General features: G+C 38.3%; 29 non-coding genes across 29 annotated transcripts; all 29 read left to right on the top strand.

Annotated features, from left to right (window-relative positions):
* The first annotated feature begins 560 nt into the window (after window positions 1-560).
* On the top strand, window positions 561-634 carry TRNAT-UGU (transfer RNA threonine (anticodon UGU)). The gene has a single exon. It is a non-coding gene; the product is annotated as a tRNA-Thr (tRNA).
* A 776-nt stretch (window positions 635-1,410) lies between these two features.
* TRNAT-UGU (transfer RNA threonine (anticodon UGU)) lies at window positions 1,411-1,484 on the top strand. The gene has a single exon. It is a non-coding gene; the product is annotated as a tRNA-Thr (tRNA).
* Window positions 1,485-2,260: 776 nt separating this feature from the next.
* Window positions 2,261-2,334, top strand: TRNAT-UGU (transfer RNA threonine (anticodon UGU)). The gene has a single exon. It is a non-coding gene; the product is annotated as a tRNA-Thr (tRNA).
* A 776-nt stretch (window positions 2,335-3,110) lies between these two features.
* Window positions 3,111-3,184, top strand: TRNAT-UGU (transfer RNA threonine (anticodon UGU)). The gene has a single exon. It is a non-coding gene; the product is annotated as a tRNA-Thr (tRNA).
* Window positions 3,185-3,960: 776 nt separating this feature from the next.
* TRNAT-UGU (transfer RNA threonine (anticodon UGU)) lies at window positions 3,961-4,034 on the top strand. The gene has a single exon. It is a non-coding gene; the product is annotated as a tRNA-Thr (tRNA).
* Window positions 4,035-4,810: 776 nt separating this feature from the next.
* Window positions 4,811-4,884, top strand: TRNAT-UGU (transfer RNA threonine (anticodon UGU)). Its single transcript has one exon. It is a non-coding gene; the product is annotated as a tRNA-Thr (tRNA).
* A 776-nt stretch (window positions 4,885-5,660) lies between these two features.
* On the top strand, window positions 5,661-5,734 carry TRNAT-CGU (transfer RNA threonine (anticodon CGU)). The gene has a single exon. It is a non-coding gene; the product is annotated as a tRNA-Thr (tRNA).
* A 777-nt stretch (window positions 5,735-6,511) lies between these two features.
* Window positions 6,512-6,585, top strand: TRNAT-CGU (transfer RNA threonine (anticodon CGU)). Its single transcript has one exon. It is a non-coding gene; the product is annotated as a tRNA-Thr (tRNA).
* A 777-nt stretch (window positions 6,586-7,362) lies between these two features.
* TRNAT-CGU (transfer RNA threonine (anticodon CGU)) lies at window positions 7,363-7,436 on the top strand. The gene has a single exon. It is a non-coding gene; the product is annotated as a tRNA-Thr (tRNA).
* A 777-nt stretch (window positions 7,437-8,213) lies between these two features.
* Window positions 8,214-8,287, top strand: TRNAT-CGU (transfer RNA threonine (anticodon CGU)). The gene has a single exon. It is a non-coding gene; the product is annotated as a tRNA-Thr (tRNA).
* A 777-nt stretch (window positions 8,288-9,064) lies between these two features.
* Window positions 9,065-9,138, top strand: TRNAT-CGU (transfer RNA threonine (anticodon CGU)). The gene has a single exon. It is a non-coding gene; the product is annotated as a tRNA-Thr (tRNA).
* Window positions 9,139-9,915: 777 nt separating this feature from the next.
* Window positions 9,916-9,989, top strand: TRNAT-CGU (transfer RNA threonine (anticodon CGU)). Its single transcript has one exon. It is a non-coding gene; the product is annotated as a tRNA-Thr (tRNA).
* Window positions 9,990-10,706: 717 nt separating this feature from the next.
* TRNAT-UGU (transfer RNA threonine (anticodon UGU)) lies at window positions 10,707-10,780 on the top strand. The gene has a single exon. It is a non-coding gene; the product is annotated as a tRNA-Thr (tRNA).
* A 776-nt stretch (window positions 10,781-11,556) lies between these two features.
* Window positions 11,557-11,630, top strand: TRNAT-CGU (transfer RNA threonine (anticodon CGU)). Its single transcript has one exon. It is a non-coding gene; the product is annotated as a tRNA-Thr (tRNA).
* Window positions 11,631-12,347: 717 nt separating this feature from the next.
* Window positions 12,348-12,421, top strand: TRNAT-UGU (transfer RNA threonine (anticodon UGU)). Its single transcript has one exon. It is a non-coding gene; the product is annotated as a tRNA-Thr (tRNA).
* Window positions 12,422-13,197: 776 nt separating this feature from the next.
* Window positions 13,198-13,271, top strand: TRNAT-CGU (transfer RNA threonine (anticodon CGU)). Its single transcript has one exon. It is a non-coding gene; the product is annotated as a tRNA-Thr (tRNA).
* A 717-nt stretch (window positions 13,272-13,988) lies between these two features.
* TRNAT-UGU (transfer RNA threonine (anticodon UGU)) lies at window positions 13,989-14,062 on the top strand. The gene has a single exon. It is a non-coding gene; the product is annotated as a tRNA-Thr (tRNA).
* A 776-nt stretch (window positions 14,063-14,838) lies between these two features.
* On the top strand, window positions 14,839-14,912 carry TRNAT-CGU (transfer RNA threonine (anticodon CGU)). Its single transcript has one exon. It is a non-coding gene; the product is annotated as a tRNA-Thr (tRNA).
* Window positions 14,913-15,689: 777 nt separating this feature from the next.
* Window positions 15,690-15,763, top strand: TRNAT-UGU (transfer RNA threonine (anticodon UGU)). Its single transcript has one exon. It is a non-coding gene; the product is annotated as a tRNA-Thr (tRNA).
* Window positions 15,764-16,479: 716 nt separating this feature from the next.
* TRNAT-UGU (transfer RNA threonine (anticodon UGU)) lies at window positions 16,480-16,553 on the top strand. Its single transcript has one exon. It is a non-coding gene; the product is annotated as a tRNA-Thr (tRNA).
* Window positions 16,554-17,329: 776 nt separating this feature from the next.
* TRNAT-CGU (transfer RNA threonine (anticodon CGU)) lies at window positions 17,330-17,403 on the top strand. Its single transcript has one exon. It is a non-coding gene; the product is annotated as a tRNA-Thr (tRNA).
* Window positions 17,404-18,120: 717 nt separating this feature from the next.
* Window positions 18,121-18,194, top strand: TRNAT-UGU (transfer RNA threonine (anticodon UGU)). Its single transcript has one exon. It is a non-coding gene; the product is annotated as a tRNA-Thr (tRNA).
* Window positions 18,195-18,970: 776 nt separating this feature from the next.
* Window positions 18,971-19,044, top strand: TRNAT-UGU (transfer RNA threonine (anticodon UGU)). The gene has a single exon. It is a non-coding gene; the product is annotated as a tRNA-Thr (tRNA).
* A 776-nt stretch (window positions 19,045-19,820) lies between these two features.
* Window positions 19,821-19,894, top strand: TRNAT-CGU (transfer RNA threonine (anticodon CGU)). The gene has a single exon. It is a non-coding gene; the product is annotated as a tRNA-Thr (tRNA).
* Window positions 19,895-20,671: 777 nt separating this feature from the next.
* On the top strand, window positions 20,672-20,745 carry TRNAT-UGU (transfer RNA threonine (anticodon UGU)). The gene has a single exon. It is a non-coding gene; the product is annotated as a tRNA-Thr (tRNA).
* Window positions 20,746-21,461: 716 nt separating this feature from the next.
* Window positions 21,462-21,535, top strand: TRNAT-UGU (transfer RNA threonine (anticodon UGU)). The gene has a single exon. It is a non-coding gene; the product is annotated as a tRNA-Thr (tRNA).
* A 776-nt stretch (window positions 21,536-22,311) lies between these two features.
* On the top strand, window positions 22,312-22,385 carry TRNAT-CGU (transfer RNA threonine (anticodon CGU)). Its single transcript has one exon. It is a non-coding gene; the product is annotated as a tRNA-Thr (tRNA).
* A 717-nt stretch (window positions 22,386-23,102) lies between these two features.
* TRNAT-UGU (transfer RNA threonine (anticodon UGU)) lies at window positions 23,103-23,176 on the top strand. The gene has a single exon. It is a non-coding gene; the product is annotated as a tRNA-Thr (tRNA).
* Window positions 23,177-23,952: 776 nt separating this feature from the next.
* TRNAT-CGU (transfer RNA threonine (anticodon CGU)) lies at window positions 23,953-24,026 on the top strand. Its single transcript has one exon. It is a non-coding gene; the product is annotated as a tRNA-Thr (tRNA).
* Window positions 24,027-24,739: the final 713 nt, after the last annotated feature.

Raw genomic sequence — 24,739 nt, 5'->3', positions numbered from 1 at the left:
GATGTCAGCCAATGTTAGAAAAGTTTGATAGCAGCCTTCTTGAACAGGAAATGCTGGAAATACTCACTGCTTGGGCTGAAAAAGATAATTTAGAGTTTCAACATTGGAGATGAAGGTAACTTCAACAAGTATGGGATTCAAAAACCATGCATGCAGAGCACAATGGATTAGTAGTCATACGCCATAACCACTCGGCAGCTCGTCTACAGGAAGAGTCTGTAGCCAGATGATGTGATCTAATGAGGATTTTGACAAGTCTGTGCAATTTCACTAAAGATTGTGTATGAGCTTCTGGCAAAGTGGCTCTTATCATATCTACAACAGTGGATTATGTCAAGAGTTGGACAAGCTCAAACTTTATCAGAGATTAACCAAAGTTTAGGGTTTTAATATCAGTAATTCAATAAAGATTGTATTTTTTGTCACTATTGAAGCCCTAAAAATTAGTCCAGTAAAGAAAGAATTTGCATAAGTCGTCTATCTCTAGACATTCAAGGACACTGAAAGACATGAGGTGAGGGCGATTCTACCAGTAGTGCTTTCCCACTCTTAAACAAAGTGGTGCTGTGGCTTAGTTGGTTAAAGCGCCTGTCTTGTAAACAGGAGATCCTGAGTTCGAATCTCAGCAGTGCCTTCTTTTCATAGCCTCTTACAGAAGTTTCTATGTTTAACAAAGTACTTTCCTTGTAAAAATACTATAAAGTCAAACTTGTCTTTCTCATATCCCTTCCTTAGATAGTGCAATGGAGAGATTCTAAATCTGTGTTGTCAAAGTACTCAAAAGGAAGAAGATGTCAGCCAATGTAGGATGGCATCAAGCATGCCAAATGAAAACAGTGGGTTTACTTTTGCCAGACTGAAATGTTAGAAAAGTTTGATAGCAGCCTTCTTGAACAGGAAATGCTGGAAATACTCACTGCTTGGGCTGAAAAAGATAATTTAGAGTTTCAACATTGGAGATGAAGGTAACTTCAACAAGTATGGGATTCAAAAACCATGCATGCAGAGCACAATGGATTAGTAGTCATACGCCATAACCACTCGGCAGCTCGTCTACAGGAAGAGTCTGTAGCCAGATGATGTGATCTAATGAGGATTTTGACAAGTCTGTGCAATTTCACTAAAGATTGTGTATGAGCTTCTGGCAAAGTGGCTCTTATCATATCTACAACAGTGGATTATGTCAAGAGTTGGACAAGCTCAAACTTTATCAGAGATTAACCAAAGTTTAGGGTTTTAATATCAGTAATTCAAGAAAGATTGTATTTTTTGTCACTATTGAAGCCCTAAAAATTAGTCCAGTAAAGAAAGAATTTGCATAAGTCGTCTATCTCTAGACATTCAAGGACACTGAAAGACATGAGGTGAGGGCGATTCTACCAGTAGTGCTTTCCTACTCTTAAACAAAGTGGTGCTGTGGCTTAGTTGGTTAAAGCGCCTGTCTTGTAAACAGGAGATCCTGAGTTCGAATCTCAGCAGTGCCTTCTTTTCATAGCCTCTTACAGAAGTTTCTATGTTTAACAATGTACTTTCCTTGTAAAAATACTATAAAGTCAAACTTGTCTTTCTCATATCCATTCCTTAGATAGTGCAATGGAGAGATTCTAAATCTGTGTTGTCAAAGTACTCAAAAGGAAGAAGATGTCAGCCAATGTAGGATGGCATCAAGCATGCCAAATGAAAACAGTGGGTTTACTTTTGCCAGACTGAAATGTTAGAAAAGTTTGATAGCAGCCTTCTTGAACAGGAAATGCTGGAAATACTCACTGCTTGGGCTGAAAAAGATAATTTAGAGTTTCAACATTGGAGATGAAGGTAACTTCAACAAGTATGGGATTCAAAAACCATGCATGCAGAGCACAATGGATTAGTAGTCATACGCCATAACCACTCGGCAGCTCGTCTACAGGAAGAGTCTGTAGCCAGATGATGTGATCTAATGAGGATTTTGACAAGTCTGTGCAATTTCACTAAAGATTGTGTATGAGCTTCTGGCAAAGTGGCTCTTATCATATCTACAACAGTGGATTATGTCAAGAGTTGGACAAGCTCAAACTTTATCAGAGATTAACCAAAGTTTAGGGTTTTAATATCAGTAATTCAAGAAAGATTGTATTTTTTGTCACTATTGAAGCCCTAAAAATTAGTCCAGTAAAGAAAGAATTTGCATAAGTCGTCTATCTCTAGACATTCAAGGACACTGAAAGACATGAGGTGAGGGCGATTCTACCAGTAGTGCTTTCCTACTCTTAAACAAAGTGGTGCTGTGGCTTAGTTGGTTAAAGCGCCTGTCTTGTAAACAGGAGATCCTGAGTTCGAATCTCAGCAGTGCCTTCTTTTCATAGCCTCTTACAGAAGTTTCTATGTTTAACAATGTACTTTCCTTGTAAAAATACTATAAAGTCAAACTTGTCTTTCTCATATCCATTCCTTAGATAGTGCAATGGAGAGATTCTAAATCTGTGTTGTCAAAGTACTCAAAAGGAAGAAGATGTCAGCCAATGTAGGATGGCATCAAGCATGCCAAATGAAAACAGTGGGTTTACTTTTGCCAGACTGAAATGTTAGAAAAGTTTGATAGCAGCCTTCTTGAACAGGAAATGCTGGAAATACTCACTGCTTGGGCTGAAAAAGATAATTTAGAGTTTCAACATTGGAGATGAAGGTAACTTCAACAAGTATGGGATTCAAAAACCATGCATGCAGAGCACAATGGATTAGTAGTCATACGCCATAACCACTCGGCAGCTCGTCTACAGGAAGAGTCTGTAGCCAGATGATGTGATCTAATGAGGATTTTGACAAGTCTGTGCAATTTCACTAAAGATTGTGTATGAGCTTCTGGCAAAGTGGCTCTTATCATATCTACAACAGTGGATTATGTCAAGAGTTGGACAAGCTCAAACTTTATCAGAGATTAACCAAAGTTTAGGGTTTTAATATCAGTAATTCAAGAAAGATTGTATTTTTTGTCACTATTGAAGCCCTAAAAATTAGTCCAGTAAAGAAAGAATTTGCATAAGTCGTCTATCTCTAGACATTCAAGGACACTGAAAGACATGAGGTGAGGGCGATTCTACCAGTAGTGCTTTCCTACTCTTAAACAAAGTGGTGCTGTGGCTTAGTTGGTTAAAGCGCCTGTCTTGTAAACAGGAGATCCTGAGTTCGAATCTCAGCAGTGCCTTCTTTTCATAGCCTCTTACAGAAGTTTCTATGTTTAACAATGTACTTTCCTTGTAAAAATACTATAAAGTCAAACTTGTCTTTCTCATATCCATTCCTTAGATAGTGCAATGGAGAGATTCTAAATCTGTGTTGTCAAAGTACTCAAAAGGAAGAAGATGTCAGCCAATGTAGGATGGCATCAAGCATGCCAAATGAAAACAGTGGGTTTACTTTTGCCAGACTGAAATGTTAGAAAAGTTTGATAGCAGCCTTCTTGAACAGGAAATGCTGGAAATACTCACTGCTTGGGCTGAAAAAGATAATTTAGAGTTTCAACATTGGAGATGAAGGTAACTTCAACAAGTATGGGATTCAAAAACCATGCATGCAGAGCACAATGGATTAGTAGTCATACGCCATAACCACTCGGCAGCTCGTCTACAGGAAGAGTCTGTAGCCAGATGATGTGATCTAATGAGGATTTTGACAAGTCTGTGCAATTTCACTAAAGATTGTGTATGAGCTTCTGGCAAAGTGGCTCTTATCATATCTACAACAGTGGATTATGTCAAGAGTTGGACAAGCTCAAACTTTATCAGAGATTAACCAAAGTTTAGGGTTTTAATATCAGTAATTCAATAAAGATTGTATTTTTTGTCACTATTGAAGCCCTAAAAATTAGTCCAGTAAAGAAAGAATTTGCATAAGTCGTCTATCTCTAGACATTCAAGGACACTGAAAGACATGAGGTGAGGGCGATTCTACCAGTAGTGCTTTCCCACTCTTAAACAAAGTGGTGCTGTGGCTTAGTTGGTTAAAGCGCCTGTCTTGTAAACAGGAGATCCTGAGTTCGAATCTCAGCAGTGCCTTCTTTTCATAGCCTCTTACAGAAGTTTCTATGTTTAACAAAGTACTTTCCTTGTAAAAATACTATAAAGTCAAACTTGTCTTTCTCATATCCCTTCCTTAGATAGTGCAATGGAGAGATTCTAAATCTGTGTTGTCAAAGTACTCAAAAGGAAGAAGATGTCAGCCAATGTAGGATGGCATCAAGCATGCCAAATGAAAACAGTGGGTTTACTTTTGCCAGACTGAAATGTTAGAAAAGTTTGATAGCAGCCTTCTTGAACAGGAAATGCTGGAAATACTCACTGCTTGGGCTGAAAAAGATAATTTAGAGTTTCAACATTGGAGATGAAGGTAACTTCAACAAGTATGGGATTCAAAAACCATGCATGCAGAGCACAATGGATTAGTAGTCATACGCCATAACCACTTGGCAGCTCGTCTACAGGAAGAGTCTGTAGCCAGATGATGTGATCTAATGAGGATTTTGACAAGTCTGTGCAATTTCACTAAAGATTGTGTATGAGCTTCTGGCAAAGTGGCTCTTATCATATCTACAACAGTGGATTATGTCAAGAGTTGGACAAGCTCAAACTTTATCAGAGATTAACCAAAGTTTAGGGTTTTAATATCAGTAATTCAATAAAGATTGTATTTTTTGTCACTATTGAAGCCCTAAAAATTAGTCCAGTAAAGAAAGAATTTGCATAAGTCGTCTATCTCTAGACATTCAAGGACACTGAAAGACATGAGGTGAGGGCGATTCTACCAGTAGTGCTTTCCTACTCTTAAACAAAGTGGTGCTGTGGCTTAGTTGGTTAAAGCGCCTGTCTTGTAAACAGGAGATCCTGAGTTCGAATCTCAGCAGTGCCTTCTTTTCATAGCCTCTTACAGAAGTTTCTATGTTTAACAATGTACTTTCCTTGTAAAAATACTATAAAGTCAAACTTGTCTTTCTCATATCCCTTCCTTAGATAGTGCAATGGAGAGATTCTAAATCTGTGTTGTCAAAGTACTCAAAAGGAAGAAGATGTCAGCCAATGTAGGATGGCATCAAGCATGCCAAATGAAAACAGTGGGTTTACTTTTGCCAGACTGAAATGTTAGAAAAGTTTGATAGCAGCCTTCTTGAACAGGAAATGCTGGAAATACTCACTGCTTGGGCTGAAAAAGATAATTTAGAGTTTCAACATTGGAGATGAAGGTAACTTCAACAAGTATGGGATTCAAAAACCATGCATGCAGAGCACAATGGATTAGTAGTCATACGCCATAACCACTCGGCAGCTCGTCTACAGGAAGAGTCTGTAGCCAGATGATGTGATCTAATGAGGATTTTGACAAGTCTGTGCAATTTCACTAAAGATTGTGTATGAGCTTCTGGCAAAGTGGCTCTTATCATATCTACAACAGTGGATTATGTCAAGAGTTGGACAAGCTCAAACTTTATCAGAGATTAACCAAAGTTTAGGGTTTTAATATCAGTAATTCAAGAAAGATTGTATTTTTTGTCACTATTGAAGCCCTAAAAATTAGTCCAGTAAAGAAAGAATTTGCATAAGTCGTCTATCTCTAGACATTCAAGGACACTGAAAGACATGAGGTGAGGGCGACTCTACCAGTAGTGCTTTTCTACTCTTACACAAAGTGGTGCTGTGGCTTAGTTGGTTAAAGCGCCTGTCTCGTAAACAGGAGATCCTGAGTTCGAATCTCAGCAGTGCCTTCTTTTCATAGCCTCAGTACTGAAGTTTCTATGTTTAACAGTGTACTTTCCTTGTAAAAATACTATAAAGTCAAACTTGTCTTTCTCATATCCCTTCCTTAGATAGTGCAATGGAGAGATTCTAAATCTGTGTTGTCAAAGTACTCAAAAGGAAGAAGATGTCAGCCAATGTAGGATGGCATCAAGCATGCCAAATGAAAACAGTGGGCTTACTTTTGCCAGACTGAAATGTTAGAAAAGTTTGATAGCAGCCTTCTTGAACAGGAAATGCTGGAAATACTCACTGCTTGGGCTGAAAAAGATAATTTAGAGTTTCAACATTGGAGATGAAGGTAACTTCAACAAGTATGGGATTCAAAAACCATGCATGCAGAGCACAATGGATTAGTAGTCATACGCCATAACCACTCGGCAGCTCGTCTACAGGAAGAGTCTGTAGCCAGATGATGTGATCTAATGAGGATTTTGACAAGTCTGTGCAATTTCACTAAAGATTGTGTATGAGCTTCTGGCAAAGTGGCTCTTATCATATCTACAACAGTGGATTATGTCAAGAGTTGGACAAGCTCAAACTTTATCAGAGATTAACCAAAGTTTAGGGTTTTAATATCAGTAATTCAAGAAAGATTGTATTTTTTGTCACTATTGAAGCCCTAAAAATTAGTCCAGTAAAGAAAGAATTTGCATAAGTCGTCTATCTCTAGACATTCAAGGACACTGAAAGACATGAGGTGAGGGCGACTCTACCAGTAGTGCTTTTCTACTCTTACACAAAGTGGTGCTGTGGCTTAGTTGGTTAAAGCGCCTGTCTCGTGAACAGGAGATCCTGAGTTCGAATCTCAGCAGTGCCTTCTTTTCATAGCCTCAGTACTGAAGTTTCTATGTTTAACAGTGTACTTTCCTTGTAAAAATACTATAAAGTCAAACTTGTCTTTCTCATATCCCTTCCTTAGATAGTGCAATGGAGAGATTCTAAATCTGTGTTGTCAAAGTACTCAAAAGGAAGAAGATGTCAGCCAATGTAGGATGGCATCAAGCATGCCAAATGAAAACAGTGGGCTTACTTTTGCCAGACTGAAATGTTAGAAAAGTTTGATAGCAGCCTTCTTGAACAGGAAATGCTGGAAATACTCACTGCTTGGGCTGAAAAAGATAATTTAGAGTTTCAACATTGGAGATGAAGGTAACTTCAACAAGTATGGGATTCAAAAACCATGCATGCAGAGCACAATGGATTAGTAGTCATACGCCATAACCACTCGGCAGCTCGTCTACAGGAAGAGTCTGTAGCCAGATGATGTGATCTAATGAGGATTTTGACAAGTCTGTGCAATTTCACTAAAGATTGTGTATGAGCTTCTGGGATAGTGGCTCTTATCATATCTACAACAGTGGATTATGTCAAGAGTTGGACAAGCTCAAACTTTATCAGAGATTAACCAAAGTTTAGGGTTTTAATATCAGTAATTCAAGAAAGATTGTATTTTTTGTCACTATTGAAGCCCTAAAAATTAGTCCAGTAAAGAAAGAATTTGCATAAGTCGTCTATCTCTAGACATTCAAGGACACTGAAAGACATGAGGTGAGGGCGAATCTACCAGTAGTGCTTTTCTACTCTTACACAAAGTGGTGCTGTGGCTTAGTTGGTTAAAGCGCCTGTCTCGTAAACAGGAGATCCTGAGTTCGAATCTCAGCAGTGCCTTCTTTTCATAGCCTCAGTACTGAAGTTTCTATGTTTAACAGTGTACTTTCCTTGTAAAAATACTATAAAGTCAAACTTGTCTTTCTCATATCCCTTCCTTAGATAGTGCAATGGAGAGATTCTAAATCTGTGTTGTCAAAGTACTCAAAAGGAAGAAGATGTCAGCCAATGTAGGATGGCATCAAGCATGCCAAATGAAAACAGTGGGTTTACTTTTGCCAGACTGAAATGTTAGAAAAGTTTGATAGCAGCCTTCTTGAACAGGAAATGCTGGAAATACTCACTGCTTGGGCTGAAAAAGATAATTTAGAGTTTCAACATTGGAGATGAAGGTAACTTCAACAAGTATGGGATTCAAAAACCATGCATGCAGAGCACAATGGATTAGTAGTCATACGCCATAACCACTCGGCAGCTCGTCTACAGGAAGAGTCTGTAGCCAGATGATGTGATCTAATGAGGATTTTGACAAGTCTGTGCAATTTCACTAAAGATTGTGTATGAGCTTCTGGCAAAGTGGCTCTTATCATATCTACAACAGTGGATTATGTCAAGAGTTGGACAAGCTCAAACTTTATCAGAGATTAACCAAAGTTTAGGGTTTTAATATCAGTAATTCAAGAAAGATTGTATTTTTTGTCACTATTGAAGCCCTAAAAATTAGTCCAGTAAAGAAAGAATTTGCATAAGTCGTCTATCTCTAGACATTCAAGGACACTGAAAGACATGAGGTGAGGGCGACTCTACCAGTAGTGCTTTTCTACTCTTACACAAAGTGGTGCTGTGGCTTAGTTGGTTAAAGCGCCTGTCTCGTAAACAGGAGATCCTGAGTTCGAATCTCAGCAGTGCCTTCTTTTCATAGCCTCAGTACTGAAGTTTCTATGTTTAACAGTGTACTTTCCTTGTAAAAATACTATAAAGTCAAACTTGTCTTTCTCATATCCCTTCCTTAGATAGTGCAATGGAGAGATTCTAAATCTGTGTTGTCAAAGTACTCAAAAGGAAGAAGATGTCAGCCAATGTAGGATGGCATCAAGCATGCCAAATGAAAACAGTGGGCTTACTTTTGCCAGACTGAAATGTTAGAAAAGTTTGATAGCAGCCTTCTTGAACAGGAAATGCTGGAAATACTCACTGCTTGGGCTGAAAAAGATAATTTAGAGTTTCAACATTGGAGATGAAGGTAACTTCAACAAGTATGGGATTCAAAAACCATGCATGCAGAGCACAATGGATTAGTAGTCATACGCCATAACCACTCGGCAGCTCGTCTACAGGAAGAGTCTGTAGCCAGATGATGTGATCTAATGAGGATTTTGACAAGTCTGTGCAATTTCACTAAAGATTGTGTATGAGCTTCTGGCAAAGTGGCTCTTATCATATCTACAACAGTGGATTATGTCAAGAGTTGGACAAGCTCAAACTTTATCAGAGATTAACCAAAGTTTAGGGTTTTAATATCAGTAATTCAAGAAAGATTGTATTTTTTGTCACTATTGAAGCCCTAAAAATTAGTCCAGTAAAGAAAGAATTTGCATAAGTCGTCTATCTCTAGACATTCAAGGACACTGAAAGACATGAGGTGAGGGCGACTCTACCAGTAGTGCTTTTCTACTCTTACACAAAGTGGTGCTGTGGCTTAGTTGGTTAAAGCGCCTGTCTCGTGAACAGGAGATCCTGAGTTCGAATCTCAGCAGTGCCTTCTTTTCATAGCCTCAGTACTGAAGTTTCTATGTTTAACAGTGTACTTTCCTTGTAAAAATACTATAAAGTCAAACTTGTCTTTCTCATATCCCTTCCTTAGATAGTGCAATGGAGAGATTCTAAATCTGTGTTGTCAAAGTACTCAAAAGGAAGAAGATGTCAGCCAATGTAGGATGGCATCAAGCATGCCAAATGAAAACAGTGGGCTTACTTTTGCCAGACTGAAATGTTAGAAAAGTTTGATAGCAGCCTTCTTGAACAGGAAATGCTGGAAATACTCACTGCTTGGGCTGAAAAAGATAATTTAGAGTTTCAACATTGGAGATGAAGGTAACTTCAACAAGTATGGGATTCAAAAACCATGCATGCAGAGCACAATGGATTAGTAGTCATACGCCATAACCACTCGGCAGCTCGTCTACAGGAAGAGTCTGTAGCCAGATGATGTGATCTAATGAGGATTTTGACAAGTCTGTGCAATTTCACTAAAGATTGTGTATGAGCTTCTGGGATAGTGGCTCTTATCATATCTACAACAGTGGATTATGTCAAGAGTTGGACAAGCTCAAACTTTATCAGAGATTAACCAAAGTTTAGGGTTTTAATATCAGTAATTCAAGAAAGATTGTATTTTTTGTCACTATTGAAGCCCTAAAAATTAGTCCAGTAAAGAAAGAATTTGCATAAGTCGTCTATCTCTAGACATTCAAGGACACTGAAAGACATGAGGTGAGGGCGAATCTACCAGTAGTGCTTTTCTACTCTTACACAAAGTGGTGCTGTGGCTTAGTTGGTTAAAGCGCCTGTCTCGTAAACAGGAGATCCTGAGTTCGAATCTCAGCAGTGCCTTCTTTTCATAGCCTCAGTACTGAAGTTTCTATGTTTAACAGTGTACTTTCCTTGTAAAAATACTATAAAGTCAAACTTGTCTTTCTCATATCCCTTCCTTAGATAGTGCAATGGAGAGATTCTAAATCTGTGTTGTCAAAGTACTCAAAAGGAAGAAGATGTCAGCCAATGTTAGAAAAGTTTGATAGCAGCCTTCTTGAACAGGAAATGCTGGAAATACTCACTGCTTGGGCTGAAAAAGATAATTTAGAGTTTCAACATTGGAGATGAAGGTAACTTCAACAAGTATGGGATTCAAAAACCATGCATGCAGAGCACAATGGATTAGTAGTCATACGCCATAACCACTTGGCAGCTCGTCTACAGGAAGAGTCTGTAGCCAGATGATGTGATCTAATGAGGATTTTGACAAGTCTGTGCAATTTCACTAAAGATTGTGTATGAGCTTCTGGCAAAGTGGCTCTTATCATATCTACAACAGTGGATTATGTCAAGAGTTGGACAAGCTCAAACTTTATCAGAGATTAACCAAAGTTTAGGGTTTTAATATCAGTAATTCAATAAAGATTGTATTTTTTGTCACTATTGAAGCCCTAAAAATTAGTCCAGTAAAGAAAGAATTTGCATAAGTCGTCTATCTCTAGACATTCAAGGACACTGAAAGACATGAGGTGAGGGCGATTCTACCAGTAGTGCTTTCCTACTCTTAAACAAAGTGGTGCTGTGGCTTAGTTGGTTAAAGCGCCTGTCTTGTAAACAGGAGATCCTGAGTTCGAATCTCAGCAGTGCCTTCTTTTCATAGCCTCTTACAGAAGTTTCTATGTTTAACAATGTACTTTCCTTGTAAAAATACTATAAAGTCAAACTTGTCTTTCTCATATCCCTTCCTTAGATAGTGCAATGGAGAGATTCTAAATCTGTGTTGTCAAAGTACTCAAAAGGAAGAAGATGTCAGCCAATGTAGGATGGCATCAAGCATGCCAAATGAAAACAGTGGGTTTACTTTTGCCAGACTGAAATGTTAGAAAAGTTTGATAGCAGCCTTCTTGAACAGGAAATGCTGGAAATACTCACTGCTTGGGCTGAAAAAGATAATTTAGAGTTTCAACATTGGAGATGAAGGTAACTTCAACAAGTATGGGATTCAAAAACCATGCATGCAGAGCACAATGGATTAGTAGTCATACGCCATAACCACTCGGCAGCTCGTCTACAGGAAGAGTCTGTAGCCAGATGATGTGATCTAATGAGGATTTTGACAAGTCTGTGCAATTTCACTAAAGATTGTGTATGAGCTTCTGGCAAAGTGGCTCTTATCATATCTACAACAGTGGATTATGTCAAGAGTTGGACAAGCTCAAACTTTATCAGAGATTAACCAAAGTTTAGGGTTTTAATATCAGTAATTCAAGAAAGATTGTATTTTTTGTCACTATTGAAGCCCTAAAAATTAGTCCAGTAAAGAAAGAATTTGCATAAGTCGTCTATCTCTAGACATTCAAGGACACTGAAAGACATGAGGTGAGGGCGACTCTACCAGTAGTGCTTTTCTACTCTTACACAAAGTGGTGCTGTGGCTTAGTTGGTTAAAGCGCCTGTCTCGTAAACAGGAGATCCTGAGTTCGAATCTCAGCAGTGCCTTCTTTTCATAGCCTCAGTACTGAAGTTTCTATGTTTAACAGTGTACTTTCCTTGTAAAAATACTATAAAGTCAAACTTGTCTTTCTCATATCCCTTCCTTAGATAGTGCAATGGAGAGATTCTAAATCTGTGTTGTCAAAGTACTCAAAAGGAAGAAGATGTCAGCCAATGTTAGAAAAGTTTGATAGCAGCCTTCTTGAACAGGAAATGCTGGAAATACTCACTGCTTGGGCTGAAAAAGATAATTTAGAGTTTCAACATTGGAGATGAAGGTAACTTCAACAAGTATGGGATTCAAAAACCATGCATGCAGAGCACAATGGATTAGTAGTCATACGCCATAACCACTTGGCAGCTCGTCTACAGGAAGAGTCTGTAGCCAGATGATGTGATCTAATGAGGATTTTGACAAGTCTGTGCAATTTCACTAAAGATTGTGTATGAGCTTCTGGCAAAGTGGCTCTTATCATATCTACAACAGTGGATTATGTCAAGAGTTGGACAAGCTCAAACTTTATCAGAGATTAACCAAAGTTTAGGGTTTTAATATCAGTAATTCAATAAAGATTGTATTTTTTGTCACTATTGAAGCCCTAAAAATTAGTCCAGTAAAGAAAGAATTTGCATAAGTCGTCTATCTCTAGACATTCAAGGACACTGAAAGACATGAGGTGAGGGCGATTCTACCAGTAGTGCTTTCCTACTCTTAAACAAAGTGGTGCTGTGGCTTAGTTGGTTAAAGCGCCTGTCTTGTAAACAGGAGATCCTGAGTTCGAATCTCAGCAGTGCCTTCTTTTCATAGCCTCTTACAGAAGTTTCTATGTTTAACAATGTACTTTCCTTGTAAAAATACTATAAAGTCAAACTTGTCTTTCTCATATCCCTTCCTTAGATAGTGCAATGGAGAGATTCTAAATCTGTGTTGTCAAAGTACTCAAAAGGAAGAAGATGTCAGCCAATGTAGGATGGCATCAAGCATGCCAAATGAAAACAGTGGGTTTACTTTTGCCAGACTGAAATGTTAGAAAAGTTTGATAGCAGCCTTCTTGAACAGGAAATGCTGGAAATACTCACTGCTTGGGCTGAAAAAGATAATTTAGAGTTTCAACATTGGAGATGAAGGTAACTTCAACAAGTATGGGATTCAAAAACCATGCATGCAGAGCACAATGGATTAGTAGTCATACGCCATAACCACTCGGCAGCTCGTCTACAGGAAGAGTCTGTAGCCAGATGATGTGATCTAATGAGGATTTTGACAAGTCTGTGCAATTTCACTAAAGATTGTGTATGAGCTTCTGGCAAAGTGGCTCTTATCATATCTACAACAGTGGATTATGTCAAGAGTTGGACAAGCTCAAACTTTATCAGAGATTAACCAAAGTTTAGGGTTTTAATATCAGTAATTCAAGAAAGATTGTATTTTTTGTCACTATTGAAGCCCTAAAAATTAGTCCAGTAAAGAAAGAATTTGCATAAGTCGTCTATCTCTAGACATTCAAGGACACTGAAAGACATGAGGTGAGGGCGACTCTACCAGTAGTGCTTTTCTACTCTTACACAAAGTGGTGCTGTGGCTTAGTTGGTTAAAGCGCCTGTCTCGTAAACAGGAGATCCTGAGTTCGAATCTCAGCAGTGCCTTCTTTTCATAGCCTCAGTACTGAAGTTTCTATGTTTAACAGTGTACTTTCCTTGTAAAAATACTATAAAGTCAAACTTGTCTTTCTCATATCCCTTCCTTAGATAGTGCAATGGAGAGATTCTAAATCTGTGTTGTCAAAGTACTCAAAAGGAAGAAGATGTCAGCCAATGTTAGAAAAGTTTGATAGCAGCCTTCTTGAACAGGAAATGCTGGAAATACTCACTGCTTGGGCTGAAAAAGATAATTTAGAGTTTCAACATTGGAGATGAAGGTAACTTCAACAAGTATGGGATTCAAAAACCATGCATGCAGAGCACAATGGATTAGTAGTCATACGCCATAACCACTTGGCAGCTCGTCTACAGGAAGAGTCTGTAGCCAGATGATGTGATCTAATGAGGATTTTGACAAGTCTGTGCAATTTCACTAAAGATTGTGTATGAGCTTCTGGCAAAGTGGCTCTTATCATATCTACAACAGTGGATTATGTCAAGAGTTGGACAAGCTCAAACTTTATCAGAGATTAACCAAAGTTTAGGGTTTTAATATCAGTAATTCAATAAAGATTGTATTTTTTGTCACTATTGAAGCCCTAAAAATTAGTCCAGTAAAGAAAGAATTTGCATAAGTCGTCTATCTCTAGACATTCAAGGACACTGAAAGACATGAGGTGAGGGCGATTCTACCAGTAGTGCTTTCCTACTCTTAAACAAAGTGGTGCTGTGGCTTAGTTGGTTAAAGCGCCTGTCTTGTAAACAGGAGATCCTGAGTTCGAATCTCAGCAGTGCCTTCTTTTCATAGCCTCTTACAGAAGTTTCTATGTTTAACAATGTACTTTCCTTGTAAAAATACTATAAAGTCAAACTTGTCTTTCTCATATCCCTTCCTTAGATAGTGCAATGGAGAGATTCTAAATCTGTGTTGTCAAAGTACTCAAAAGGAAGAAGATGTCAGCCAATGTAGGATGGCATCAAGCATGCCAAATGAAAACAGTGGGTTTACTTTTGCCAGACTGAAATGTTAGAAAAGTTTGATAGCAGCCTTCTTGAACAGGAAATGCTGGAAATACTCACTGCTTGGGCTGAAAAAGATAATTTAGAGTTTCAACATTGGAGATGAAGGTAACTTCAACAAGTATGGGATTCAAAAACCATGCATGCAGAGCACAATGGATTAGTAGTCATACGCCATAACCACTCGGCAGCTCGTCTACAGGAAGAGTCTGTAGCCAGATGATGTGATCTAATGAGGATTTTGACAAGTCTGTGCAATTTCACTAAAGATTGTGTATGAGCTTCTGGCAAAGTGGCTCTTATCATATCTACAACAGTGGATTATGTCAAGAGTTGGACAAGCTCAAACTTTATCAGAGATTAACCAAAGTTTAGGGTTTTAATATCAGTAATTCAAGAAAGATTGTATTTTTTGTCACTATTGAAGCCCTAAAAATTAGTCCAGTAAAGAAAGAATTTGCATAAGTCGTCTATCTCTAGACATTCAAGGACACTGAAAGACATGAGGTGAGGGCGACTCTACCAGTAGTGCTTTTCTACTCTTACACAAAGTGGTGCTGTGGCTTAGTTGGTTAAAGCGCCTGTCTCGTAAACAGGAGATCCTGAGTTCGAATCTCAGCAGTGCCTTCTTTTCATAGCCTCAGTACTGAAGTTTCTATGTTTAACAGTGTACTTTCCTTGTAAAAATACTATAAAGTCAAACTTGTCTTTCTCATATCCCTTCCTTAGATAGTGCAATGGAGAGATTCTAAATCTGTGTTGTCAAAGTACTCAAAAGGAAGAAGATGTCAGCCAATGTAGGATGGCATCAAGCATGCCAAATGAAAACAGTGGGTTTACTTTTGCCAGACTGAAATGTTAGAAAAGTTTGATAGCAGCCTTCTTGAACAGGAAATGCTGGAAATACTCACTGCTTGGGCTGAAAAAGATAATTTAGAGTTTCAACATTGGAGATGAAGGTAACTTCAACAAGTATGGGATTCAAAAACCATGCATGCAGAGCACAATGGATTAGTAGTCATACGCCATAACCACTCGGCAGCTCGTCTACAGGAAGAGTCTGTAGCCAGATGATGTGATCTAATGAGGATTTTGACAAGTCTGTGCAATTTCACTAAAGATTGTGTATGAGCTTCTGGCAAAGTGGCTCTTATCATATCTACAACAGTGGATTATGTCAAGAGTTGGACAAGCTCAAACTTTATCAGAGATTAACCAAAGTTTAGGGTTTTAATATCAGTAATTCAAGAAAGATTGTATTTTTTGTCACTATTGAAGCCCTAAAAATTAGTCCAGTAAAGAAAGAATTTGCATAAGTCGTCTATCTCTAGACATTCAAGGACACTGAAAGACATGAGGTGAGGGCGAATCTACCAGTAGTGCTTTTCTACTCTTAAACAAAGTGGTGCTGTGGCTTAGTTGGTTAAAGCGCCTGTCTTGTAAACAGGAGATCCTGAGTTCGAATCTCAGCAGTGCCTTCTTTTCATAGCCTCTTACAGAAGTTTCTATGTTTAACAGTGTACTTTCCTTGTAAAAATACTATAAAGTCAAACTTGTCTTTCTCATATCCCTTCCTTAGATAGTGCAATGGAGAGATTCTAAATCTGTGTTGTCAAAGTACTCAAAAGGAAGAAGATGTCAGCCAATGTTAGAAAAGTTTGATAGCAGCCTTCTTGAACAGGAAATGCTGGAAATACTCACTGCTTGGGCTGAAAAAGATAATTTAGAGTTTCAACATTGGAGATGAAGGTAACTTCAACAAGTATGGGATTCAAAAACCATGCATGCAGAGCACAATGGATTAGTAGTCATACGCCATAACCACTTGGCAGCTCGTCTACAGGAAGAGTCTGTAGCCAGATGATGTGATCTAATGAGGATTTTGACAAGTCTGTGCAATTTCACTAAAGATTGTGTATGAGCTTCTGGCAAAGTGGCTCTTATCATATCTACAACAGTGGATTATGTCAAGAGTTGGACAAGCTCAAACTTTATCAGAGATTAACCAAAGTTTAGGGTTTTAATATCAGTAATTCAATAAAGATTGTATTTTTTGTCACTATTGAAGCCCTAAAAATTAGTCCAGTAAAGAAAGAATTTGCATAAGTCGTCTATCTCTAGACATTCAAGGACACTGAAAGACATGAGGTGAGGGCGATTCTACCAGTAGTGCTTTCCTACTCTTAAACAAAGTGGTGCTGTGGCTTAGTTGGTTAAAGCGCCTGTCTTGTAAACAGGAGATCCTGAGTTCGAATCTCAGCAGTGCCTTCTTTTCATAGCCTCTTACAGAAGTTTCTATGTTTAACAATGTACTTTCCTTGTAAAAATACTATAAAGTCAAACTTGTCTTTCTCATATCCCTTCCTTAGATAGTGCAATGGAGAGATTCTAAATCTGTGTTGTCAAAGTACTCAAAAGGAAGAAGATGTCAGCCAATGTAGGATGGCATCAAGCATGCCAAATGAAAACAGTGGGTTTACTTTTGCCAGACTGAAATGTTAGAAAAGTTTGATAGCAGCCTTCTTGAACAGGAAATGCTGGAAATACTCACTGCTTGGGCTGAAAAAGATAATTTAGAGTTTCAACATTGGAGATGAAGGTAACTTCAACAAGTATGGGATTCAAAAACCATGCATGCAGAGCACAATGGATTAGTAGTCATACGCCATAACCACTCGGCAGCTCGTCTACAGGAAGAGTCTGTAGCCAGATGATGTGATCTAATGAGGATTTTGACAAGTCTGTGCAATTTCACTAAAGATTGTGTATGAGCTTCTGGCAAAGTGGCTCTTATCATATCTACAACAGTGGATTATGTCAAGAGTTGGACAAGCTCAAACTTTATCAGAGATTAACCAAAGTTTAGGGTTTTAATATCAGTAATTCAAGAAAGATTGTATTTTTTGTCACTATTGAAGCCCTAAAAATTAGTCCAGTAAAGAAAGAATTTGCATAAGTCGTCTATCTCTAGACATTCAAGGACACTGAAAGACATGAGGTGAGGGCGACTCTACCAGTAGTGCTTTTCTACTCTTACACAAAGTGGTGCTGTGGCTTAGTTGGTTAAAGCGCCTGTCTCGTAAACAGGAGATCCTGAGTTCGAATCTCAGCAGTGCCTTCTTTTCATAGCCTCAGTACTGAAGTTTCTATGTTTAACAGTGTACTTTCCTTGTAAAAATACTATAAAGTCAAACTTGTCTTTCTCATATCCCTTCCTTAGATAGTGCAATGGAGAGATTCTAAATCTGTGTTGTCAAAGTACTCAAAAGGAAGAAGATGTCAGCCAATGTTAGAAAAGTTTGATAGCAGCCTTCTTGAACAGGAAATGCTGGAAATACTCACTGCTTGGGCTGAAAAAGATAATTTAGAGTTTCAACATTGGAGATGAAGGTAACTTCAACAAGTATGGGATTCAAAAACCATGCATGCAGAGCACAATGGATTAGTAGTCATACGCCATAACCACTTGGCAGCTCGTCTACAGGAAGAGTCTGTAGCCAGATGATGTGATCTAATGAGGATTTTGACAAGTCTGTGCAATTTCACTAAAGATTGTGTATGAGCTTCTGGCAAAGTGGCTCTTATCATATCTACAACAGTGGATTATGTCAAGAGTTGGACAAGCTCAAACTTTATCAGAGATTAACCAAAGTTTAGGGTTTTAATATCAGTAATTCAATAAAGATTGTATTTTTTGTCACTATTGAAGCCCTAAAAATTAGTCCAGTAAAGAAAGAATTTGCATAAGTCGTCTATCTCTAGACATTCAAGGACACTGAAAGACATGAGGTGAGGGCGATTCTACCAGTAGTGCTTTCCTACTCTTAAACAAAGTGGTGCTGTGGCTTAGTTGGTTAAAGCGCCTGTCTTGTAAACAGGAGATCCTGAGTTCGAATCTCAGCAGTGCCTTCTTTTCATAGCCTCTTACAGAAGTTTCTATGTTTAACAATGTACTTTCCTTGTAAAAATACTATAAAGTCAAACTTGTCTTTCTCATATCCCTTCCTTAGATAGTGCAATGGAGAGATTCTAAATCTGTGTTGTCAAAGTACTCAAAAGGAAGAAGATGTCAGCCAATGTAGGATGGCATCAAGCATGCCAAATGAAAACAGTGGGTTTACTTTTGCCAGACTGAAATGTTAGAAAAGTTTGATAGCAGCCTTCTTGAACAGGAAATGCTGGAAATACTCACTGCTTGGGCTGAAAAAGATAATTTAGAGTTTCAACATTGGAGATGAAGGTAACTTCAACAAGTATGGGATTCAAAAACCATGCATGCAGAGCACAATGGATTAGTAGTCATACGCCATAACCACTTGGCAGCTCGTCTACAGGAAGAGTCTGTAGCCAGATGATGTGATCTAATGAGGATTTTGACAAGTCTGTGCAATTTCACTAAAGATTGTGTATGAGCTTCTGGCAAAGTGGCTCTTATCATATCTACAACAGTGGATTATGTCAAGAGTTGGACAAGCTCAAACTTTATCAGAGATTAACCAAAGTTTAGGGTTTTAATATCAGTAATTCAATAAAGATTGTATTTTTTGTCACTATTGAAGCCCTAAAAATTAGTCCAGTAAAGAAAGAATTTGCATAAGTCGTCTATCTCTAGACATTCAAGGACACTGAAAGACATGAGGTGAGGGCGATTCTACCAGTAGTGCTTTCCTACTCTTAAACAAAGTGGTGCTGTGGCTTAGTTGGTTAAAGCGCCTGTCTTGTAAACAGGAGATCCTGAGTTCGAATCTCAGCAGTGCCTTCTTTTCATAGCCTCTTACAGAAGTTTCTATGTTTAACAATGTACTTTCCTTGTAAAAATACTATAAAGTCAAACTTGTCTTTCTCATATCCCTTCCTTAGATAGTGCAATGGAGAGATTCTAAATCTGTGTTGTCAAAGTACTCAAAAGGAAGAAGATGTCAGCCAATGTAGGATGGCATCAAGCATGCCAAATGAAAACAGTGGGTTTACTTTTGCCAGACTGAAATGTTAGAAAAGTTTGATAGCAGCCTTCTTGAACAGGAAATGCTGGAAATACTCACTGCTTGGGCTGAAAAAGATAATTTAGAGTTTCAACATTGGAGATGAAGGTAACTTCAACAAGTATGGGATTCAAAAACCATGCATGCAGAGCACAATGGATTAGTAGTCATACGCCATAACCACTCGGCAGCTCGTCTACAGGAAGAGTCTGTAGCCAGATGATGTGATCTAATGAGGATTTTGACAAGTCTGTGCAATTTCACTAAAGATTGTGTATGAGCTTCTGGCAAAGTGGCTCTTATCATATCTACAACAGTGGATTATGTCAAGAGTTGGACAAGCTCAAACTTTATCAGAGATTAACCAAAGTTTAGGGTTTTAATATCAGTAATTCAAGAAAGATTGTATTTTTTGTCACTATTGAAGCCCTAAAAATTAGTCCAGTAAAGAAAGAATTTGCATAAGTCGTCTATCTCTAGACATTCAAGGACACTGAAAGACATGAGGTGAGGGCGACTCTACCAGTAGTGCTTTTCTACTCTTACACAAAGTGGTGCTGTGGCTTAGTTGGTTAAAGCGCCTGTCTCGTAAACAGGAGATCCTGAGTTCGAATCTCAGCAGTGCCTTCTTTTCATAGCCTCAGTACTGAAGTTTCTATGTTTAACAGTGTACTTTCCTTGTAAAAATACTATAAAGTCAAACTTGTCTTTCTCATATCCCTTCCTTAGATAGTGCAATGGAGAGATTCTAAATCTGTGTTGTCAAAGTACTCAAAAGGAAGAAGATGTCAGCCAATGTAGGATGGCATCAAGCATGCCAAATGAAAACAGTGGGTTTACTTTTGCCAGACTGAAATGTTAGAAAAGTTTGATAGCAGCCTTCTTGAACAGGAAATGCTGGAAATACTCACTGCTTGGGCTGAAAAAGATAATTTAGAGTTTCAACATTGGAGATGAAGGTAACTTCAACAAGTATGGGATTCAAAAACCATGCATGCAGAGCACAATGGATTAGTAGTCATACGCCATAACCACTCGGCAGCTCGTCTACAGGAAGAGTCTGTAGCCAGATGATGTGATCTAATGAGGATTTTGACAAGTCTGTGCAATTTCACTAAAGATTGTGTATGAGCTTCTGGCAAAGTGGCTCTTATCATATCTACAACAGTGGATTATGTCAAGAGTTGGACAAGCTCAAACTTTATCAGAGATTAACCAAAGTTTAGGGTTTTAATATCAGTAATTCAAGAAAGATTGTATTTTTTGTCACTATTGAAGCCCTAAAAATTAGTCCAGTAAAGAAAGAATTTGCATAAGTCGTCTATCTCTAGACATTCAAGGACACTGAAAGACATGAGGTGAGGGCGAATCTACCAGTAGTGCTTTTCTACTCTTAAACAAAGTGGTGCTGTGGCTTAGTTGGTTAAAGCGCCTGTCTTGTAAACAGGAGATCCTGAGTTCGAATCTCAGCAGTGCCTTCTTTTCATAGCCTCTTACAGAAGTTTCTATGTTTAACAGTGTACTTTCCTTGTAAAAATACTATAAAGTCAAACTTGTCTTTCTCATATCCCTTCCTTAGATAGTGCAATGGAGAGATTCTAAATCTGTGTTGTCAAAGTACTCAAAAGGAAGAAGATGTCAGCCAATGTTAGAAAAGTTTGATAGCAGCCTTCTTGAACAGGAAATGCTGGAAATACTCACTGCTTGGGCTGAAAAAGATAATTTAGAGTTTCAACATTGGAGATGAAGGTAACTTCAACAAGTATGGGATTCAAAAACCATGCATGCAGAGCACAATGGATTAGTAGTCATACGCCATAACCACTTGGCAGCTCGTCTACAGGAAGAGTCTGTAGCCAGATGATGTGATCTAATGAGGATTTTGACAAGTCTGTGCAATTTCACTAAAGATTGTGTATGAGCTTCTGGCAAAGTGGCTCTTATCATATCTACAACAGTGGATTATGTCAAGAGTTGGACAAGCTCAAACTTTATCAGAGATTAACCAAAGTTTAGGGTTTTAATATCAGTAATTCAATAAAGATTGTATTTTTTGTCACTATTGAAGCCCTAAAAATTAGTCCAGTAAAGAAAGAATTTGCATAAGTCGTCTATCTCTAGACATTCAAGGACACTGAAAGACATGAGGTGAGGGCGATTCTACCAGTAGTGCTTTCCTACTCTTAAACAAAGTGGTGCTGTGGCTTAGTTGGTTAAAGCGCCTGTCTTGTAAACAGGAGATCCTGAGTTCGAATCTCAGCAGTGCCTTCTTTTCATAGCCTCTTACAGAAGTTTCTATGTTTAACAATGTACTTTCCTTGTAAAAATACTATAAAGTCAAACTTGTCTTTCTCATATCCCTTCCTTAGATAGTGCAATGGAGAGATTCTAAATCTGTGTTGTCAAAGTACTCAAAAGGAAGAAGATGTCAGCCAATGTAGGATGGCATCAAGCATGCCAAATGAAAACAGTGGGTTTACTTTTGCCAGACTGAAATGTTAGAAAAGTTTGATAGCAGCCTTCTTGAACAGGAAATGCTGGAAATACTCACTGCTTGGGCTGAAAAAGATAATTTAGAGTTTCAACATTGGAGATGAAGGTAACTTCAACAAGTATGGGATTCAAAAACCATGCATGCAGAGCACAATGGATTAGTAGTCATACGCCATAACCACTCGGCAGCTCGTCTACAGGAAGAGTCTGTAGCCAGATGATGTGATCTAATGAGGATTTTGACAAGTCTGTGCAATTTCACTAAAGATTGTGTATGAGCTTCTGGCAAAGTGGCTCTTATCATATCTACAACAGTGGATTATGTCAAGAGTTGGACAAGCTCAAACTTTATCAGAGATTAACCAAAGTTTAGGGTTTTAATATCAGTAATTCAAGAAAGATTGTATTTTTTGTCACTATTGAAGCCCTAAAAATTAGTCCAGTAAAGAAAGAATTTGCATAAGTCGTCTATCTCTAGACATTCAAGGACACTGAAAGACATGAGGTGAGGGCGACTCTACCAGTAGTGCTTTTCTACTCTTACACAAAGTGGTGCTGTGGCTTAGTTGGTTAAAGCGCCTGTCTCGTAAACAGGAGATCCTGAGTTCGAATCTCAGCAGTGCCTTCTTTTCATAGCCTCAGTACTGAAGTTTCTATGTTTAACAGTGTACTTTCCTTGTAAAAATACTATAAAGTCAAACTTGTCTTTCTCATATCCCTTCCTTAGATAGTGCAATGGAGAGATTCTAAATCTGTGTTGTCAAAGTACTCAAAAGGAAGAAGATGTCAGCCAATGTTAGAAAAGTTTGATAGCAGCCTTCTTGAACAGGAAATGCTGGAAATACTCACTGCTTGGGCTGAAAAAGATAATTTAGAGTTTCAACATTGGAGATGAAGGTAACTTCAACAAGTATGGGATTCAAAAACCATGCATGCAGAGCACAATGGATTAGTAGTCATACGCCATAACCACTTGGCAGCTCGTCTACAGGAAGAGTCTGTAGCCAGATGATGTGATCTAATGAGGATTTTGACAAGTCTGTGCAATTTCACTAAAGATTGTGTATGAGCTTCTGGCAAAGTGGCTCTTATCATATCTACAACAGTGGATTATGTCAAGAGTTGGACAAGCTCAAACTTTATCAGAGATTAACCAAAGTTTAGGGTTTTAATATCAGTAATTCAATAAAGATTGTATTTTTTGTCACTATTGAAGCCCTAAAAATTAGTCCAGTAAAGAAAGAATTTGCATAAGTCGTCTATCTCTAGACATTCAAGGACACTGAAAGACATGAGGTGAGGGCGATTCTACCAGTAGTGCTTTCCTACTCTTAAACAAAGTGGTGCTGTGGCTTAGTTGGTTAAAGCGCCTGTCTTGTAAACAGGAGATCCTGAGTTCGAATCTCAGCAGTGCCTTCTTTTCATAGCCTCTTACAGAAGTTTCTATGTTTAACAATGTACTTTCCTTGTAAAAATACTATAAAGTCAAACTTGTCTTTCTCATATCCCTTCCTTAGATAGTGCAATGGAGAGATTCTAAATCTGTGTTGTCAAAGTACTCAAAAGGAAGAAGATGTCAGCCAATGTAGGATGGCATCAAGCATGCCAAATGAAAACAGTGGGTTTACTTTTGCCAGACTGAAATGTTAGAAAAGTTTGATAGCAGCCTTCTTGAACAGGAAATGCTGGAAATACTCACTGCTTGGGCTGAAAAAGATAATTTAGAGTTTCAACATTGGAGATGAAGGTAACTTCAACAAGTATGGGATTCAAAAACCATGCATGCAGAGCACAATGGATTAGTAGTCATACGCCATAACCACTCGGCAGCTCGTCTACAGGAAGAGTCTGTAGCCAGATGATGTGATCTAATGAGGATTTTGACAAGTCTGTGCAATTTCACTAAAGATTGTGTATGAGCTTCTGGCAAAGTGGCTCTTATCATATCTACAACAGTGGATTATGTCAAGAGTTGGACAAGCTCAAACTTTATCAGAGATTAACCAAAGTTTAGGGTTTTAATATCAGTAATTCAAGAAAGATTGTATTTTTTGTCACTATTGAAGCCCTAAAAATTAGTCCAGTAAAGAAAGAATTTGCATAAGTCGTCTATCTCTAGACATTCAAGGACACTGAAAGACATGAGGTGAGGGCGACTCTACCAGTAGTGCTTTTCTACTCTTACACAAAGTGGTGCTGTGGCTTAGTTGGTTAAAGCGCCTGTCTCGTAAACAGGAGATCCTGAGTTCGAATCTCAGCAGTGCCTTCTTTTCATAGCCTCAGTACTGAAGTTTCTATGTTTAACAGTGTACTTTCCTTGTAAAAATACTATAAAGTCAAACTTGTCTTTCTCATATCCCTTCCTTAGATAGTGCAATGGAGAGATTCTAAATCTGTGTTGTCAAAGTACTCAAAAGGAAGAAGATGTCAGCCAATGTAGGATGGCATCAAGCATGCCAAATGAAAACAGTGGGTTTACTTTTGCCAGACTGAAATGTTAGAAAAGTTTGATAGCAGCCTTCTTGAACAGGAAATGCTGGAAATACTCACTGCTTGGGCTGAAAAAGATAATTTAGAGTTTCAACATTGGAGATGAAGGTAACTTCAACAAGTATGGGATTCAAAAACCATGCATGCAGAGCACAATGGATTAGTAGTCATACGCCATAACCACTCGGCAGCTCGTCTACAGGAAGAGTCTGTAGCCAGATGATGTGATCTAATGAGGATTTTGACAAGTCTGTGCAATTTCACTAAAGATTGTGTATGAGCTTCTGGCAAAGTGGCTCTTATCATATCTACAACAGTGGATTATGTCAAGAGTTGGACAAGCTCAAACTTTATCAGAGATTAACCAAAGTTTAGGGTTTTAATATCAGTAATTCAAGAAAGATTGTATTTTTTGTCACTATTGAAGCCCTAAAAATTAGTCCAGTAAAGAAAGAATTTGCATAAGTCGTCTATCTCTAGACATTCAAG

Source organism: Anomaloglossus baeobatrachus, chromosome 7 (genome assembly GCF_048569485.1).
Source record: "Anomaloglossus baeobatrachus isolate aAnoBae1 chromosome 7, aAnoBae1.hap1, whole genome shotgun sequence".
Taxonomy (NCBI): domain Eukaryota; kingdom Metazoa; phylum Chordata; class Amphibia; order Anura; family Aromobatidae; genus Anomaloglossus; species Anomaloglossus baeobatrachus.
This window is presented reverse-complemented; position numbering and strand designations above follow the sequence as displayed.